The sequence below is a fragment of the Oncorhynchus gorbuscha genome, unplaced genomic scaffold (assembly GCF_021184085.1).
Source record: "Oncorhynchus gorbuscha isolate QuinsamMale2020 ecotype Even-year unplaced genomic scaffold, OgorEven_v1.0 Un_scaffold_50:::fragment_2:::debris, whole genome shotgun sequence".
Classification (NCBI taxonomy): domain Eukaryota; kingdom Metazoa; phylum Chordata; class Actinopteri; order Salmoniformes; family Salmonidae; genus Oncorhynchus; species Oncorhynchus gorbuscha.
Window position 1 is genome coordinate 18,400 of NW_025745331.1, and position 19,101 is coordinate 37,500.

A 19,101-nucleotide genomic window follows, 5' to 3' on the forward strand; every position below is an offset into this window, starting at 1 on the left:
TGCCCTGTGTGCTTGGGCGGGTCAGTGTTTCTGCGCCCTGTGTTTGGGCAGGTCAGTGTTTCTGTGCCCTGTGCTTGGGCAGGTCAGTGTTTCTGGGTCCTGTGCTTGGGCGGGTCAGTGTGTCTGCGCCCTGTGCTTGGGCAGGTCAGTGTTTCTGCGCCCTGTGCTTGGGCAGGTCAGTGTTTCTGGGTCCTGTGCTTGGGCAGGTCAGTGTTTCTGCGCCCTGTGCTTGGGCAGGTCAGTGTTTCTGCGCCCTGTGCTTGGGCAGGTCAGTGTTTCTGCGCCCTGTGCTTGGGCAGGTCAGTGTTTCTGCGCCCTGTGCTTGGGCAGGTCAGTGTTTCTGCGCCCTGTGCTTGGGCAGGTCAGTGTTTCTGCGCCCTGTGTTTGGCGTGACCATTTTTTTGTGCCGGAGAGAATAAATAGTCTGTTATTGAACCCTCTGCTCTCTGCACCTGACTCCTACCTTCCACACCTAGTAACCTGTGACACTTACCCAGAAAGACTCACAGCTGTAATCGCTGTCAAATTCAAACATTGATTGACTCAGGGGGTTGAATACTCATCTAAAATCAAGAAATATTTGTTTTATTTTTCATAAATGTTTTAAACATGTTAGAATTTTTCTTACACTTTGACATTACCGAGTATTTTAATCCCACTTTTGTAACAACAAAATGTGGAAAATGTCAAGGTGTGTGAATACTTTCTGAAGGCATTGTACATATGTATTTGTGATTTTGATAGAGCGAGAGAGAGAGTGACAGCTGTCTAGGCCCCCCACACTGAATGATGTGTGTGTAGAAAACACCCATTAACAAAGAGCCCCTTTGTGTTGTTGTGCCCAAACGTCACTTTTCCATAACGTAAACATAAATCACAGGGTGTGGGGTGCTTACTGTGCCCAGCGAGCAGCAGTCCATAAACTCCCAGGGGTGAAAACAATGCCGTAAAATAGTAGGGGGCCAGTGCCACTGTAGCAGCAGAAACAGTGATTACTTCCTACCATAGGCTGTTGAGAGATGAGGACTGGGTCGTATTCATTAGGGCACACTGTAGCACAACACACAACAAAATTAGCATTTCTTATTGGACAAGTTGAGGTAGTCCCTCCCTGCTTCAGTCAGTTTTCTTCCGTTTGGTGCCTAATCAATACAACCCAGGGAAAAGACAAGGGATGCATTGAGATCGACAATCTACAATGGCTTCCTATCCTCGACTACTTCACCCCTCATGTACTGAGAAGATAATGTTTTGAAAAAAGGTATCCGACCAGAACATATAAATAAACACAAGCAAAGTGCAAAGGTAATATTGTGTGTGTGTGGGGGTCATCTTTCTTCTCCAATTTAATCCAATCAGATAACACAGGATTGTACAGCGATATACAATAAAGGATGCCTACCCGGGATATAGTATTCACCTGTTCAGCTCGTTCACATCAGTGCAGATGAAGGAAAGGAGGCGAAGAGATGAAGCCACTTTAAACTATTGAGATGCAGCCCTGTAGAGAAAAATAAAAGTGATTACTGTAGCTCAAGTTTGTCTCTATTAAGGCAGGCCGCTGAAACAAGATGGCCGATAATGAGAGCAAAGAAATTTTTGTTTAAAATGTAACCTTCATTTCACTAGGCAAGTTCGTTAAGAACAAATTCTTATTTACAATGACGACCTACACCGATAGTCAGTGTGATATTGAAATAGACAGAAATAACGCTAGGGGCTCTGTTTTAACAAACCTAAAGCAATGGTCAAATCTAAGCACTATAGGTTCAGAGGTGTCAAATATTTTTGCTATTTTCATAACCGGAATTATGGGCGCAGTGGCGCAAAAGGGCTGGGTTTTGAATAAACACCATTTTAGGTGTTTCTTGATCCCTCACTGGCCAATCAGAACGCGCTCCATAGCGTAATACACTGAGTATACAAAACATTAGGAACTCCTTCCTTATTTTGAGTTGCACTCCCTTTTGCCCTTAGTACAGTCTCAATTCATTGGGGCATGGACTCTACAAGGTGCTGACAATATTCCACAGGGATGCTGGGCATGTTGATTCAAATGTTTCCCACAGTTGTGTCAAGTTGGCTGGAAGTCCTTTGGGTGGTGGAACATTCTTGATACATTTGAGCGTGAAACACTCAGGAGCGTTGCAGTTCTTGACACACTCAAACTGGTGTGCCTGGCACCTACTACCAGACCCCGTTCAAAGCCACAAATCTTTTGTCTTCCCCATTCACCCTCTGAATGGCACACATACCCAATCCATGTCTCAATTGTCTCAAGTCTTAAAAATCCTTCTTTAACCTGTCTCCTCCCCTTCATCTACACTGATTGGTGTGGATTTAACAAGTGACATCAATGAGGGTTCATAGCTTTCACCTGGATTCACCTGGTCATTCTGTCATGGAAAGAGCAAGTGTTCCAATTTTTTGGTACACTCAGTGTATGTGGTTGCTTTAAGTTGTGTTTACAGTCGTATGTATTTTGTAATCAAATCCAATATAAATGTTAGCCCGTTATAGCCTAGTTTGTTGAATAGCCTAAGAAACTAAATAAAACGTATGTAGGCCTTGCCCAGCTTTGATAAATATGTTGAACATGTTCGTAGTTCTCATTGTAAGAAGCCTAAATGCATGACTTCAATATGGAAATGTATTGTTAAACATAGCATTTGCACTGATATAGGGGCTAGGCCTACTGTAAATTGCATTATGTATGCCATGTCTGAGCCACGGACGTGCGGACGTGCCAAACGTTGTCGATAAGCAAGATTATATTCACTAAAGATGGGCCTTAAAAAGAGAGTGAATAATTCTAATCAATTCCAGCCCGTAAATAGATCAAAGTCAAACAAATCAAATTTACATGAAGACATTTTAGAAATAAAAGTGGTAGTTGTGTACCAGTTATATGACTGGACAAAGACAACCACCAAAACAACAATGTCCATGAAGAAACCCTCAAATCTCTTCAGTATAAACCAATGCATCTACTCACTAGGTTACAGAACTGTGCGTGTTTCTCTCCAGCGTACATACAGGGCACATGGGGATAAATGTTGACCTTAACACATTCCCATTTATTCCCCCAAAGGACTCTTCGCCTGGGTCTGCGAAATGCCACGGATTCCTGGAGCTTTGGATCACTAGCCTGGGGCTCTCTGGAGCTCTCTCCCTGGCTGGATGGTGCACCGGTTCAGCTGGCGCCTAGCCAAACTCGGCTAGGTGAACCAAACGAGTGTGCTCACATGCCTTCCACCTTTGCTTGAAAGAAAAAGCAGCAATAGTAGTCAGAATGAATCTAAGGTAACTCAAATCTGTCATTCATTTGGACTTTTTTTGCAGAGGATATCTTAGTTGCGCAATTTTACTAACTAGGATGTTTGGTGCAGTATTTCTCAAGTGAAAACGTATGCATGAAACAAGGCATCTATCGTTGAATGACAAACGACTTCATTGAGGAATCCCTACTGTTGATCAATCACCAAACAAAGAGGCGTAGTCGTAGGATTCCGAACTTTAGCTTGACTCGAGAAAAAATGTGTGCACGAACAGCTGATGTTGCCATAAGATATGGACAAACTGTTCCGAACTGTTTTGGATGGGGAGCATGCGGGCGCCTTGACCCAAGATCAGTGCACCCGGTCTTGGTAGAGGTTGTTCATTCACAGCCTCTCGTGTGAGTGAGTGAGTGAGAGAGAGAGAGGGGATTAGCCCTGGCTAGGCCCCCTGTGGTTGTGGTACTAATGTGGCACTGGCCACTGATTGGGCTGGAAACACAGATAAAGGTCAGACTGAGGGGTCGGGGACTCAGGGACCAGGTGACAGAACAATAGGAAAATCCCCTCTTTTCCCTGTCTTCATTGGATTCCAAGATGGCACCGCAGAGACAATGGCGGAGGGTGCTGAAGAGAGGTGATTATGTTCCTCATATTACCAGGCACAACACACACCACTTTCTCATATTTTGTTCCCACACACCACATGCACACATACACCTCTCATACACTGAACACAAACATAAACTCCCTTTACAAATATACACATAATACTCATAACTGTAAACCAATCACAGCTGTACAAAGACATGATAAACTCTACTTCATAAAGCAACCAATATTACAGGACTGGAGCTAGGTCTATATCCAGCCAAACATAACTGTGACAGAAGAATGAAGGGTAGATTGGTGAGGATAAATAAAAGGAGAAGATAAGAGTTCCAAGTACATTCCTGTGGTGAGCTAGCTTACATAACCATATTTACCTTATATATATATATATATATATATATATATATATATATATATATATATCATATTCGCACGCCAATACGTCGGTCTGTCATAACAAACTTGTACTGGGTTCACTCCTTGACTGTTTCACAACACCGAGGCGAGATTGAGCTAATAAGTCGTTGAAGGACGTGACTGTAGAATGGTTATTAGGTTGGGCCGGAGGAGGAATATACCCCTCTTCTTTTCACAAGGACATGGGGAGGCTTGCCTCCGTCCTTCAGACCCACCCGTCTGCTGTCCACTGTCTCCTTTCCCTCTCTTGTTCATACTCTCTTTGTGTCGGTCTCCTTTCTCTCTCTCATTCTTCCTCTTTTGTCCCTAGTTCTTCCATTCCTCTCCTTTTCCATCTTGTCCTCCTTTCTACAGCTTAACTATCTCTTCCACTTCTCCATTCCTCCTCTGTCCTCGTTTTTTTTTCCATTTACCCTCCGCTTTCCATAAAGCTCAATTCATAGTTCAGAGCCGTGTGGCCCCAATAGTCCGACGGGCCATTTATTTATTCCACATTTACAAACCTCATTTCATTGGCTGTTCTCAAGTTGCAGACGTATGTCCCAATAAATCACGCAGCTCTGCCGCATTGAACTCTGTTGGACGCTTTTTTTCTGTCCCCTTACTCACTCCTCTCGTCTATCAATATTTGTCATCTCGCTCTCGCTCTCCACGTCTTCCTCGCTCCATCTCTCCTCTCTGTGAAGCTGGTTCAGGAATGTTACACCCTCCCATGTGTGCTCCCCTCTCTCCACCATACATACTGGAAGCTTGGAAAACACTGCTTGACATTTCAGCCTCCCCACCACTCACACTGGGGCACATTCAGCCGACACTACGAAGGCTCCACCCCCGACTACGGCCTATAGGCGGACAATATAAGACACTTTAAATTATACCCGACTTCATTAAACAAGACAACATGGTATGTGTATAGTATGGAGATGTTAAAAAGGTCTCAGGGATTTATTCAGGCCCGAAAAGAGCAGCGATGTCAGTTTTTTAGGACATGTTGATATAGCGCTGAGAAACGTCTGTTAAAGCTGGTTGCGCCGTAGAATGACACCCTGCATTGCTTGCTGGGTTTTAGGCAGGGTTACCGTACAGCACTTTGTGACGTCGCCTGATGTAAAAAGGGCTTTATAAATGCATTTGCTTGATTGATCTGTTTGAAACATGTAGGTATTACAGGCCAGGGAGAGGTTGAAAATGTCAGCGAAGACACTTGCCTGTTGGTCCACGCATGCTGCGAGTACACATTCTGGTAATCCATCTGGCCCCATGGCTTTGTAAATGTTGACCTGTTTAAAAGTCTTGCTCACATTGGCTACAGAGAGCGTGATCACAGTCGTCTGGAACAGCTGTGCTCTCATGCATGCTTCAGTGTTGCTTGCCTCAAAGCGAGCATAAAAAGGCATTTAGCTCATCTGGTAGGCTCGCGTCACTGGGCAACTCGCGGCTGGGTTTCCCTTTGTAGTCCGTAATAGTTTAAGCCCTGCCACATATGACGAGTGTCAGAGCCGGTGTAGTAGGATTCAATCTTAGTCCGGTATTGATGCTTTGCCTGTTTGATTGTTCATCTAAGGACATAGCAGAATTTCTTATAAGCGTCCGGATTCATGTCCCGCTCCTTGAAAGCAGCAGCTCTAGCCTTTAGCTCGGTGCGGACGTTGCCTGTAATCTGTGGCTTCTAGTTGGGAAATGTACGTATGGTCACTGTGGGGACGACAGGGGACGTCATCGATGCACTTATTGATGAAGCCGGTGACTGAAGCGGTATACTCCTCAATGCCATTGGATGAATCCCGGAAAATATTCTAGTCCGTGTTAGCCAAACAATCCTGTAGCGTAGCATCTGCGTCATCTGACCACTTCAGTATTACTTGTAAGCAGGAATCAGGACAGAATTATGGTCAGATTTTCCAAATGGAGGGTGAGGGAGAGCTTTGTATGTGGAGTAAACGTAGTCTAGATGTTTTTTACCCTCTGGTTGCAGATGTGACATATTCTTGTGGATATGTTCTGTTGTCTCTTTAAGTGACACTTTCAATATTTATTTCAAGAAGACGAGGCTTCCATTTTAGTTGATTGGAGGATCAGTAGAACGTCAGTAGGACCTCAGTGATACGAACACAATGGGAATAGAAGTCGTTTCCGAAGACCGAAATGTTCGTAACTTTGAAATGGGCTTAAGAAATGCATCAAACCTTTATAAAATATAATCAACATGTAATTTATAACCATTTAGCCAGATACTATACATGTTTGCATCACATGAAAGCAACATTATAATTGTATGTCGCCTTTAAAAAGTATAGAAAGTTCCAGTTTAATATTACACGTTTTGGTTGACCAGTCAGTCTGTATATTCAGTCCATTGATTATCTAAAAAGGGTAGCACTTACCACAACTAACCTTAATTTAAAATGCTATAGGCACATACTACAAGCTATAAACCTATCTAGATACTAGAGCCTATATACAGTTGGTCGGAAGTTTACATACACTTAGGTTGAAATCATTAAAACTTCAATCACTCCACAAATTTCTTGTTAACAAACTATAGTTTTGGCAAGTCGGTTAGGACATCTACTTTCTGCATGACACAAGTAATAATCCCAACAATTGTTTACAGACAGATTAATTCTGTCACGTCCTGGCCATAGAGAGGTTTTTATTCTCTATTTTGGTTAGGCCAGGGTGTGACTAGGGTGGGCATTATAGTTTCTTTATTTCTATGTTTTCTATTTCTTTGTGTTTGGCCGGGGTGTGGATCTCAGAGGCAACTGTCTATTGTCGTCTCTGATTGAGACGTCTCTGATTGAGACGTCTCTGATTGCATCTTTTTCCCACACCTGTGTTTTGTGGGTAGTTGTTTTCTGTTTTGTGTTTACACCAGACAGAACTGTTTCATTTTGTTCCACTTTGTTATTTTGTTTCAGTGTTCAGTTTGAATAAATAATCATGAACACGTACCACGCTGCGCTTTGGTCCTCTTCTTCAAACAAGCGTTACAGAACTACCCACCACCAAAGGACCAAGCAGTGTGGTAAGGAGGACTGGACATGGGAGGACATCCTGGACGGCAAAGGATCCTTCACATGGGAGGAGATCCTGGCCGGAAAAGATCGCCTGCCATGGGAGCAGGTCGAAGCAGCAAGGAAGGCAGAGGCAGCTGGTAAAAAGGATTATACGGGGACAGGCTGGCACTAAAGACCGGGAGGCAAATACAAAAAAAAACATCTCCAGTCCGGAGCCTCCAGCGACGTTCTCCAGTCCGGAGCCTCCAGCGACGTTCTCCAGTCCGGAGCCTCCAGCGACGTTCTCCAGTCCGGAGCCTCCAGCGACGTTCTCCAGTCCGGAGCCTCCAGCGACGTTCTCCAGTCCGGAGCCTCCAGCGACGAGGGTACCCAGTCCGTACCAAGCTGCACTTTGGTCCTCTTCTTCAGAAGAGCGTTACAATTTCACTTATAATTCATTGTATCACAATACCAGTGGGTCAAAAGCTTACATTCACTAAGGTGACTGTGCCTTTAAACAGCTTGGGAAATTCCAGAAAATGTCATGGCTTTAGAAGCTTCAGATAGGCTAATTGATATAATTTGTGTCAATTGAAGGTGTACCTGTGGATGTATTTCAAGGCCTACCTTCAAACTCAGTGCCTCTTTGCTTGACATCATAAGAAAATCTAAACAAAATCAGCCAAGACCTCAGAAAAACAATTGTAGACCTCCATAAGTCTGATCCATCCTTGGGAGCAATTTCCAAACACCTCAAGGTACCACGTTCATCTGAACAAACAATAGTACGCAAGTATAAACACCATGGGACCACGCAGCCGTCATACCGCTCAGGAAGGAGATGCTTTCTGTCTCCCAGAGATGAACATACTTTGGTGCGAAAAGTGTAAGTCAATCCCAGAACAGCAGCAAAGTACCTTGTGAAGATGCTGGAGGAAACAGGTACAAAAGTATCGATATCCACAGTAAAACGAGTCCTATATCAATATAACCTGAAAGGCTGCTCAGCAAGGAAGAAGACACTGCTCCAAAACCACCATAAAAAAAGCCAGACTACAGTTTGCAACTGCACATGGGGACAAAGCTCGTGCTTTTTGGAGAAATGTCCTCTGGTCTGATGAATCAAAAATATAACTGTTTGGCCATATTGACCATCGTTATGTTTGGAGGAAAAAGGGGGAGGCTTGCAAGCCGAAGAACACCATCCCAACTGTGAAGCACGGGGGTAGCAGCATCATGTTGTGGGGGTGCTTTGCTGCAGGAGGGACTGGTGCACTTCACAAAATAGATGGCATCATGAGGCAGGAAAATTACGTAGATATATTGAAGCAACACCTCAAGACATCAATCAGGAACTTAAAACTTGGTCGCAAATGGGTCTTCCAAATGGACAATGACCCCAAACATACTTCCAAAGTTGTGGAAAAATGGCTCAAGGACAACAAAGTCAAGGTATTGGAGTGGCCATCAACAGAGCCCTGACCTCAATCCCATAGAAAATTTGTGGGCAGAACTGAAAAAGTGTGTGTGAGCAAGGAGGCCTACACACCTGACTCAGTTTCACCAGCTCTGTCAGGAGGAATAGGCCAAAATTCACCCAACTTATTGTGGGAAGCTTGTGGAAGGCTGCCTGAAACGTTTGACCCAGGTTAAAAGCAATGCTACCAAATACTAATTGAGTGCATGTAAACTTCTGACCCACTGGGAATGTGATGAAATAAATAATCTTATATTATTCTGACATTTCACATTCTTAAAATAAAGTGGTGATCCTAACTGACCTAAAACAGGGAATTTTTACTACGATTAAATGTCAGAAATTGTTAAAAAAAACTGAGTTTAAATGTATTTGGCTACTGTGTACGTAAACTTCCGACTTCAATGGTATATAGATTGATGTCGAGCGATTGTATAGTTGTGTAGTGGGTAGAGCGATTGTATAGTTGTGTAGTGGGTAGGCTTTACATTTCTGAACAGTTTGTCTGAGGAGTACGGAAGATCCTTAAGGGTGATACCACACCAACACAGCCTTATGGGAGAGGGAGAGAGACAAAAAGACAAAGAGTGTGTATGTTCGTTAGTATGCGTGTACGCTAAGCGGGATAACACTCCACAGTCAAGTCTCACACCTCCACTAGAACAGTCCCATTCATCATAGTGTCCCATACAGGATAAGGGTCACACAGGCACACACCTCATTAAACAGGAAGGCAAGCAGCCTAGTACAGTACGGCATGGCACGGCTCACATGATAAACAAGGTCTCTCTGACCTTACCTTGGAAACACACAGACAATAGCCCCGTTTAATCTCTCCATCAAGGATGAGGCAGGAACGTACTTATTCACATTGAAAAGTTACGTTATGTGTTATGTGCCTTTCTTAGGATGCGCCCCAAATAGAGCCCCACAGTGGAAATTTCATAATACCCATAAAACCTAGCGGTCAAATTGGGAAATGGTTCCAATTGTTTTTCCATCATTTATTTTTCCCATTGGGGATTATAGAAACAATGAAAATAAGGGCTGTGCTTCATGTAAGCTTACCCTGGCGTGATTGACTCCGCCAGGACAGCGGAGTCAATCACCACCTTCCGGAGACACCTGAAACCCCACCTCTAGGAATACCTAGGATAGGAGAAGTAATCCCTCTCACCCCCCCCCCTTTAAGATTTAGATGCACTATTGTAAAGTGACTGTTCCACTGGATGTCATAAGGTGAATGCACCAATTTGTAAGTCGCTCTGGATAAGAGCGTCTGCTAAATGACTTAAATGTAAATGTAAATGTTTTGATAACCATGTAAAAAATAAAAAATAAAAATCAGAAAAAGGTGACTTTTATCAATATATTTGTCTCCATTTTACGCTCAGATTTGAAAATGCTAATTAGCATCAAAGTAGACATCATGCACGATTACAAATCACTGCAAGCTCCTGCACATCATCTACTTTGCGAACAGGTTTTGCGTCAATATAAAACTTGCCCAAGACAGTTCACAGAAATGTAGCCAATGTATTAATTACTACATTTAGCTAACATTAGATAGTTAATCCAGAGAGTCTTACCTTTGCCTCAATTCGGTAGTCTCGTCTACATCATGGCATTTGTACTTCTTTATGATAGCCACATTAGCAGCTACTTACCATTTCATTTGTCAGGGGTAAATACAGGTGAATATATTGAGCAAAGTCAGAGATTTACACGGTACCAAAACGTCACGCCAGGGTAAGCCTACACGAAACACAGCCTTATTTTAAGTGCTCCACAAGCCCCTATGGGATTTAATGGTGGAAAAACTATTGGAACCATTTCCCTCTTTGACCGTTAGGACTCTCGTGGCTTAGATGTCACGTTGTTTCTTGGCAGTTTCAAAAGAGCAACAAATTCTCTTAATATATCGGTCCTTGATTCCTTGCATTTGTTCTCCTCCCCGCTTTCTCAAACTGCATTGGACAATAGACTCCAAAGGAAAGGACCTCCTCCAATATGGTAGATGAGGCGGCGAGGAGAAAAGGATGGAAGGACTTGCAGAAAGGCAAATTAAGATAGAGCCAAGGGCCCAAGCCTGATATGTGCTAGTACTTGTACCCTTTGACACGATGTTTAAGCATTGTATATAGAAGGACATAGCCTGAAGTTTGGTTAAATATTGTTCATAATGTGATCAAAAAGAGTACATGGTGTCAGGTGCCCAGTAGCAGATAAGCGTCTGCTAAATGGCATATATATATATATATATATATAACCAGAGGGGTCACATCCCCCACATACACGCAAATGGAAAAAAAATACTAATTCATAATGTGTGCTCTACCATTCACACATACTGTGCACACTCTCAATTCCCCCAATCTACTACAACAATCTACTACAACAAAGCCAGCGGAGGTATAAAAACTCCCTCTACCCTTTCCTTTGTGATACTGAGAACATCCATACAAGGTCCAGTCATAAAGTAAACCAAAGTGGATTTCCCTTCCCCTACCCACCTCTCCATCTGTGGTCCAATGGTCCAGCCCAATCATCTCCCCAAGGAGTCAAACCAATCGGGAGTAGAGGAGGGTGGTGGAGACAGGCTATGATGGATGAGCCACCCCAACGGTTGGGTCCCAAATCAAAAAACATGGGTCTCATACTTCCACATATGGAGGATGGAAGAAGTGGGTGCCAGAAAGAAAGAAAGAACGAACGAACGAGAGAGAAAGAAAGAGAAATGAAAAAATAAATATACATTGAGAAAGAGAGGTGTATGAGAATAGGGGCAGAGTGGTTTAGGGGGGGTAGGGCAGAGGGGGGTTTCTTATTCCTTCTGTTCCAATGGCAGGGGATGGACAGCTCCATTTAACACACAATGGACACCCCTCCAGCTCCCCATCACCCCCCTGCTGACCGCAAATGGGACTGTGTGTGTGTGTGTGTGTGTGTGTGTGTGTGTGTGTGTGTGTGTGTGTGTGTGTGTGTGTGTGTGTGTGTGTGTGTGTGTGTGTGTGTGTGTGTGTGTGTGTGTGTGTGTGTGTGTGTGTGTGTGTGTGTGTGTGTGTGTGTGTGTGTGTGTGTGTGTGTGTGTGTGTGTGTGAAGCAGAAAGGAGGGAGATGCACACACGCGCACACACACGGTATGAACCCACTTGTACATTACCGTGAATTCACATGCAAACACATTATGTAAACCTATCAACGCACAAAACACACACACAAACTATCGACCTCACTCACTAGCCACAGGATCACTATAACCTCCTGTAGAGACACAGATGAGCTCAATCTAATGCTCTTCTCCTCCTGTTAACACTGATAGGCAGATCCATAGGGGCCATTGATCCACACACACACGCTACCCATGATGATACACGCCCTTACTAACACAGAAGGCGCACAACCACACACACAGAATACTTAAACATTTTGCCGCCCACGCGACGCAGACATCCTACAAACACCAGGCCCACACACACACACACACACACACACACACACACACACACACACACACACACACACACACACACACACACACACACACACACACACACACACACACACACACACACACACACACACACACACACACACACACACACACACACACACACACACACTATGAGTCCTACACCAGTGAATGGGTTACTGAATAATCCCAAGAGTGAAGCTACCTGTTAGAGGAACAATGGATCTATTCACTGCCTGTGTGCACTGCAGCCACACCCCAACTTTACTACCGGCCATTATTGCTTTGACATAGATCATTTGGCAATATTATTTCCCATTCGGCAATGTAGTTTCAAAAATATACAACCCAACATGCAACATTTGCAACGATTTTACTGAGTTACAGTTCATATAAATTCATTAGGTTCTAATCTGTGGATTTCACATGACTGGGCATAGGCCCACTCACTGTGGAGTCAATCAAAATGAGTCTTTCCCCACAAGAGGGTTTTATCACAAACAGAAATACTCTGCGGTTGAGAGGCTGGTTGGACGTACTGACAAATTTTCTAAAACGAAGTAGGAGGTGGCTTAAGGTAGAGAAATTAACATTAAATTCTCTGGCAACAGCTCTGGTGGACATTGCTGCAATCAACATGCCAATTGCACTCTCCCTCAACTTGAGACATCTGTGGCATTGTGTTGTGCGAGAGATCTGCACATTTTAGAGTAGCCTTTTATTGTCTTTTATAGCACAAGGTGCACCTCTAATGTTCATGCTGTTTAATCAACTTCTTGATATGCCACACCTGTCTGGTGGATGAATTATCTTGGCAAAGGCTAAATGCTCACTAACAGGGATGTAAACAAATTTGTGCTCAACATTTTTGAGAAATGTTTTTTTTGTGCGTATGGAACATTTCTGGGATCTTTCATTTCAGCTCATGAAACATGGGACGAACATTTACATGTTGCAATTATATTTTTGGTCAGTATAGTTTGCCATTCAGCAATGCATTTTTACATTCAGCAATGTATTTTTTTTCACATTTTGCAATGCTGTTTTGTAATAGGAATGTAGTTTCACATTCAGCATTGTATTTTCTCATTCAGCAACGTCGATTCGCAACGCATTGTCTGCTAGCCTACATTAAATTCAGTGAGCTTTGCATTATCTTCAATAATGATAATATATAATTTACATTGTCTTGTCAGGGCTGTGTGTATATTGGTCCGTCCATAGTTTTTGAATTAGCCGTGTGCATTGTATAGATCTTTACCATGCACAACTACACACAGGCACGCACACACACGTTTTCCTAAAGAGCGTCCCCCCTTCCCCTTGCTCGGTCTGTGTGGCAGGGATAGTCCTGATGCAGGATTGACAGCCTATTTCCACAGTCCACGCTCCCACACGGTTATCAGGAGTATAGCGCTGACAGCTAGCTAACTGCTATTCATTACCCTGTCATCCCTGGCCATAGCATCTGACCATGAGAAGCATACAGCTAAACTAGTCATGTTCTTATAGATAAAATCACAATAAAAAATTTAAAAATTTAACCTTTAACTAGGCAAGTCAGTTAAGAACACATTCTTATTTACAATGACGGCCTACACCGGCCAAACCCAGATGGCGCTGGGCCAAATGTTCACCACCCTATGGGACTCCCAATCACGGCCAGTTGTGATACAGCCTGGATTTGATCCAGGGTGTCTGTAGTGACGCCTCTAGCACAGATGCAGTGCCTTAGACCGCTGCGCCACTATTGCTGTGTCTAAATACTTTCCTTGCCATCCGATTCTTGCTTTCTCAGTCCTTGTTTCTGTGGCTTGTCTGAGACCAGAGCATAGAGAAAAGGGGGAGGGGAGGAGTGTCAATTTGTCACCGTGCATCAATTCCCCAGGAGACTAGCCCAGGATGGCGTGTCCGTGTCTGTATCTGCATGTGTGCGTGCGTGTCTGGCCAGGCTAAGCGCCTGGGGACCAGTGTCCATTATTGATCAGGACCATGTGTGTTTGACTGTACCTCTGGGGATTCTTCAGTCAGCCTAAAACCACAGATCTTCTGCACACTCTAGTTCTCCGTTTATCTGCTTGGACACTCAATTTTTTTCCTTCAATTTCAGACTCTCTCTGCAACGCTCTAGAATTGTCTTAGAGATGTCCTTTTCAATCTCACTCCCTCTTTCTGACTTAGTCTCTCTCTGCTTCTCCCTCTTAGTTTGTCTCTGTCGGGCTGAGTACGGACGGAGAGACGGGAAGGAGAGAAAGCAAGAAAGACTGGGTAATGACAGAGGGGAACGTTGGGACCAATGTGGAGGGGAGAGACTGAGAGAAACATCAACAGAGCACAGGAGGGTCTTTACTGAAGAACCCCCCCCCCCCCCACCCCCACCCACCTCAACATCACTCAGTCTTCATAAAAACACAGCCAAACTGTCAAATGGAATGATCAAAGTATTTGGGGAAATATAGATGACCAATTACTGTATATAGAAAAATTCTACAGTTCTCTTTCATGACAAGTTCAACGTTCCTCATTTAAATTTGGTGTACATTCTGGACAAATATTTAGAGTTTGACCAGACTAGAAAGTCCTTCATAGAGCCACACAGCCCAACCCACCAACGAACAAAGAAATAAGCAAAGGCAACAAAACCACATTGGGTCGTTCGGCAGGGATGGCATATTTTCCCATTTTAATACATTTGAATAGCAAAACAAGCCACAAAGCAGGCAGTGACCCAGTTAAGATAGAAAGTTCTAATTAGCACCAAGGCCCCGATCCACCATTGAATCATTTTATAGTAGCATTTGAACATAGCTTGCTACAGAAGTCAGAAAGAAATGATTGGCTGAATAAACGGCTGAATAGCTTATTTAGTGTTCTACTACCAGATAGATGCTTTCAGTTTTCTTTAGAATGTGTGTTTTTAGGCAGTGGCTCCAGAGTGGTGCTGTGGTCAAAGGCACTGCATCTCAGTGCTAGAGGAGTCACAACAGACACTCTGGTTCGAATCCAAGCTGTATCACAACCGGCCGTGATTGCGAGTCCCATAAGGCAGCGCACAATTGGCCCAGCGTCGTCTGGGTTTGGGCCATCCTCTACAAATATCAGGGCAAAATGTGTGTAATGTGAATGATTATAATATATCCCATTAAGCAGACCCTTTTGTCCAAAGCAATTTATGTGTGCATAGTTTTTTTATATGAGTGGCCCAAGCGGGAATTCAACGCACGACCTTTGACGTTACAAGTACCACTCTCTAGCAACAGAGCCACACACACACACACACACAACGGTTCTGAGTGCTGTTTCAAGACCCAAACATATGCACAGTTGCAAACCTGTCAAGGGATTGACCCACTTATGCCATTTCAAAGCCCTTTTTATTTGACTGAGCAGGATTTTCTAGCCCTCAACATCAAAGGCAGAGGCACCACCCATAAAGCCCCTACCCCTCCCGTGCATAATACCCTCTAATGTTCTGTATTTAAGCAACGAAGCATCAGATTGGAAAAATTCTGATAAAGGGGGGAAGTCACCTCTACTTCAACCCTGGAGCATCTACAGTCGGCAATGTGAAAGTCACAAACGGTCAAGTGGCGATTATGATTCCGGACTGTTTCTGCGGAGTGGGAAGCAGAGAGGGATGGAGATGACATTGGATGACGAGGAGGACTGCGCCTTGTTCCCTCTCTTCGGGCCTGGCTACTGCATTAAACCCAGACATTGTTCACGGGATGGAGATTAAGTAAAGGGGGGGGATGAAAAAAAAGAAGAAGAAGAGGGAATCATGTCAAATGACATGATTTGATTACTTCTGCCTGCTTGTTATGACTACTGCTCCCTCGCTGAAGGAAAGTCACCTTGTTCTGCAAAGAGACTGCTGATTACATCACGGCTGTATGTATTAACTCTTTCAGATGTGAGTACAGTCATTTAGCAAGGACATGGCTGAAGGCCAAGAACAAAGAAACTAAACTAAAACAGGAAATGGGTTAGAGGCAAAAAAGAATGTATTCAAGGGTTTGTTGCCGAGGCCTGAAGGCAAGGGCTGTGGCAAGACCAACTTCAGTGGAAGGGCGCGTGTTTGTGTACTACTAGTGGTGACCTTTCATTTTTTTTGCCAGATTCCATTTATTTTTTCCAAAATTCAGTTCTTGCTCTCAAAATTACGCTTTTAAATGTATTTTATTTTATTTTAAACAGAAGTCCATAACAATGCTTGAACCACATCAGGAGACCACTGTTGGAGTTCCGGAAAAAAAAAATCAAATACATAAAAAAATTCGGGTGTAGTTACCTTTTAATGCAAGTGCGCACCAGCCAAAGACCGTTGTTAGGTTAGCTGTGTTTCTGTAGCGCTCATGTGATTTCAGAGTTAGCAAAACAAATGGCCACTGGAATGACGCAAATGATCATGATATCATACTGCCAGGTAGGCATAGGCTACTTTGTAACATTTAATTGAGAAGGTTTTTGGGAAAGCAGATGGTTATCATTAGCATTATCGCTAATGGCTACACTAAGTGTAGACTAGACATACGAGCACAACGCTCACAGATGGACATTCCTGTGCAGTTGCAGAAAGTTGCAGGAATACGAATCGCTGATGCATTTTGTTCATGTCTTATGATTAACTTGGGAAAATTAAATCATTTTTGAATGACTTCAATACATTTTCTTTTAGATTGTTGAATTCTGTTTTCATGTCTGGATTCTGTGATTCTGTCTGCATTTTCCACAAGGTGGATTTTATAGGGCCCTATATGGTAGTACCAGACAAATAAAGAATACACAGACCAGCCCTTCCAAACAAATGGGCCACCACATATTACGGTCCCTTAGGGGAAAACTTTCTGAAATGACCACATCCTTTTAGAAGCATTACACTCCAGATTGGTGTCGAAGCCATGCTTGTCTAATGTTTTGTTTTACCTTTATTTAAATAGGCAAGTCAGTTAAGAATGTATGCACACATGACTGTAAGTCGCTTTGGATAAAAGCGTCTGCTAAATGGCATATATTATTATTATTATTATTATTATTATATATTAAGAACAAATTCTTAATTTCAAATGACAGCCTAGGAACAGTGGGTTAACTTCCTTGCTCAGGGGCAGAACAACAGATTTTGATCTTGTCAGCTCGGGGATTTGATCTTGCAACCTCTTGGTTACTAGTCCAATGCTCTAACCACTAGGCTACCTGCCACCCCATCTATATCTTACCTCAGTCAGTATTATAGGCCACTTTCTACACCTATACTCAAGTCCTACATCAATACTTTCGGTCCCTTGTCTGAGTAGTAAAACAGAATTACGCTAAATTCTCACCTCCACAAACACACAGACGAATGTGTGATGAGAATGGGTTTGTTTGCAGGTGTTGTTTTGGTCTGTCCAGAGAAACTTACTAACAGACATTTCACAGGTTAAAAAAAAGGACAGCATAATTTTGTTTAACAGTCATCAAAAGGAATCTGTCAAATTGACCCAAATGACAACAATAAAACTACGTTAATGCCTCACATGTTGTCTAGTTCTGTGGAAGCTTTCATTTCGGAATTGCCAATTTCCCAGGGTGTCCACACACTGCCTTAGCAATTTTGTTATTGATACACCCAATCACACAGACACCTGAAAAATGTCAGACATTTCTACTGAGCGTGTCAAAGAAAATGTCTCTGCACAACAAGGGAGTGAGAATCATTGACGTGGGTAACAGTTTCTCCCATTTGAAATTGGATGTCGTGAAATACGCTAGTAGTGTGACTAAAATGTTTAATGAATGTACTACTACCACCACCTATTAAAACGCTAGTTAGAGAGCTTGGTGCTACCTATAAGGAGTGAAGAGAAAAGGCTACTATTCAAACCATTATACAGTGCAGTATACAATAGATAAATAATATAATAATATATGCCATTTAGCAGACGCTTTTATCCAAAGCGACTTACAGTCATGTGTGCATAAATTCTACGTATGGGTGGTCCCGGGGATCGAACCCACTACCCTGGCGTTACAAGCATGGCGCGTTGCAAGCGCCATGCTCTACCAACTGAGCTACAGAAGGACCACATAATGTTTCCCACAGTACAGAACATGTCGTGAAAAAATGCCACAACGATTGAGACAAGCGAAATTCAATCCAAATAGTGCCTTTAATTCTATGGTCCTCAGAGTTGAGTGTATAAACTGCACAGTCCACCTTTCCAATAACACGTCTCTGAGAGAAGGAGGTAAATGCAGTACATATGATCGTAGTACTAGCCTTCCTTCCAGACCGTTACCTCACCGTTCAGACACTACCTCAGACTGCAAAAATAAACATGAGATTGACAGCCAAAGTTCCTTATCAAACCCCCTAATGTTAATTAAAGATTTCTGATACGCTTAGAGGCCACTTAAATCTACTGTCCCTCGCACTCTTCTCCACCCACAGTTTGATGCAGTTCAAATACAAAAAGGTTTGCTTTGGCCATGGAGCCTGACTGAGAAGTGTGTGTACTGTGAGTAGGCTGTGTGTGCATAAGTCTCTGAGTGACGAAGCGGTTTGGTATTTTAAGAAAGACTAGGTTACCAAAACGCCCTGCCTTTGTCATGGGTTGAACAGGACTGCCAAAGCGAGGCACATAGCGGCCATCATGGAGCTTGGCATGGCGCTCGGTTACACAAAATGCCATTTTAAAACAAAATCACCCGACTGAAACCATACATGGTGAGTAGACGGAGCAGATTGAGCTCCACCATACTTCGCATATCATTCCCCTGCCTCAAATCACAGGACACAGTTCAGGACAATACACTGCTGCCGTACCGACCTATTCCATCTCATGGTATCCGTTGTTGTTGTCGTTT

The 19,101-nt window shown here is 43.3% G+C and overlaps 1 long non-coding RNA gene across 1 annotated transcript in view; it reads right to left on the reverse strand.

Moving 5' to 3' along the window:
- Window positions 1-1,272: 1,272 nt before the first annotated feature.
- Window positions 1,273-19,101, reverse strand: part of LOC124018401 — a 51,446-nt gene continuing 33,617 nt past the window's right edge. The window contains exon 3 of the long non-coding RNA XR_006835616.1: window positions 1,273-1,501. This is a non-coding gene — a long non-coding RNA (uncharacterized LOC124018401). The remainder of the gene's footprint in view (window positions 1,502-19,101) is intronic.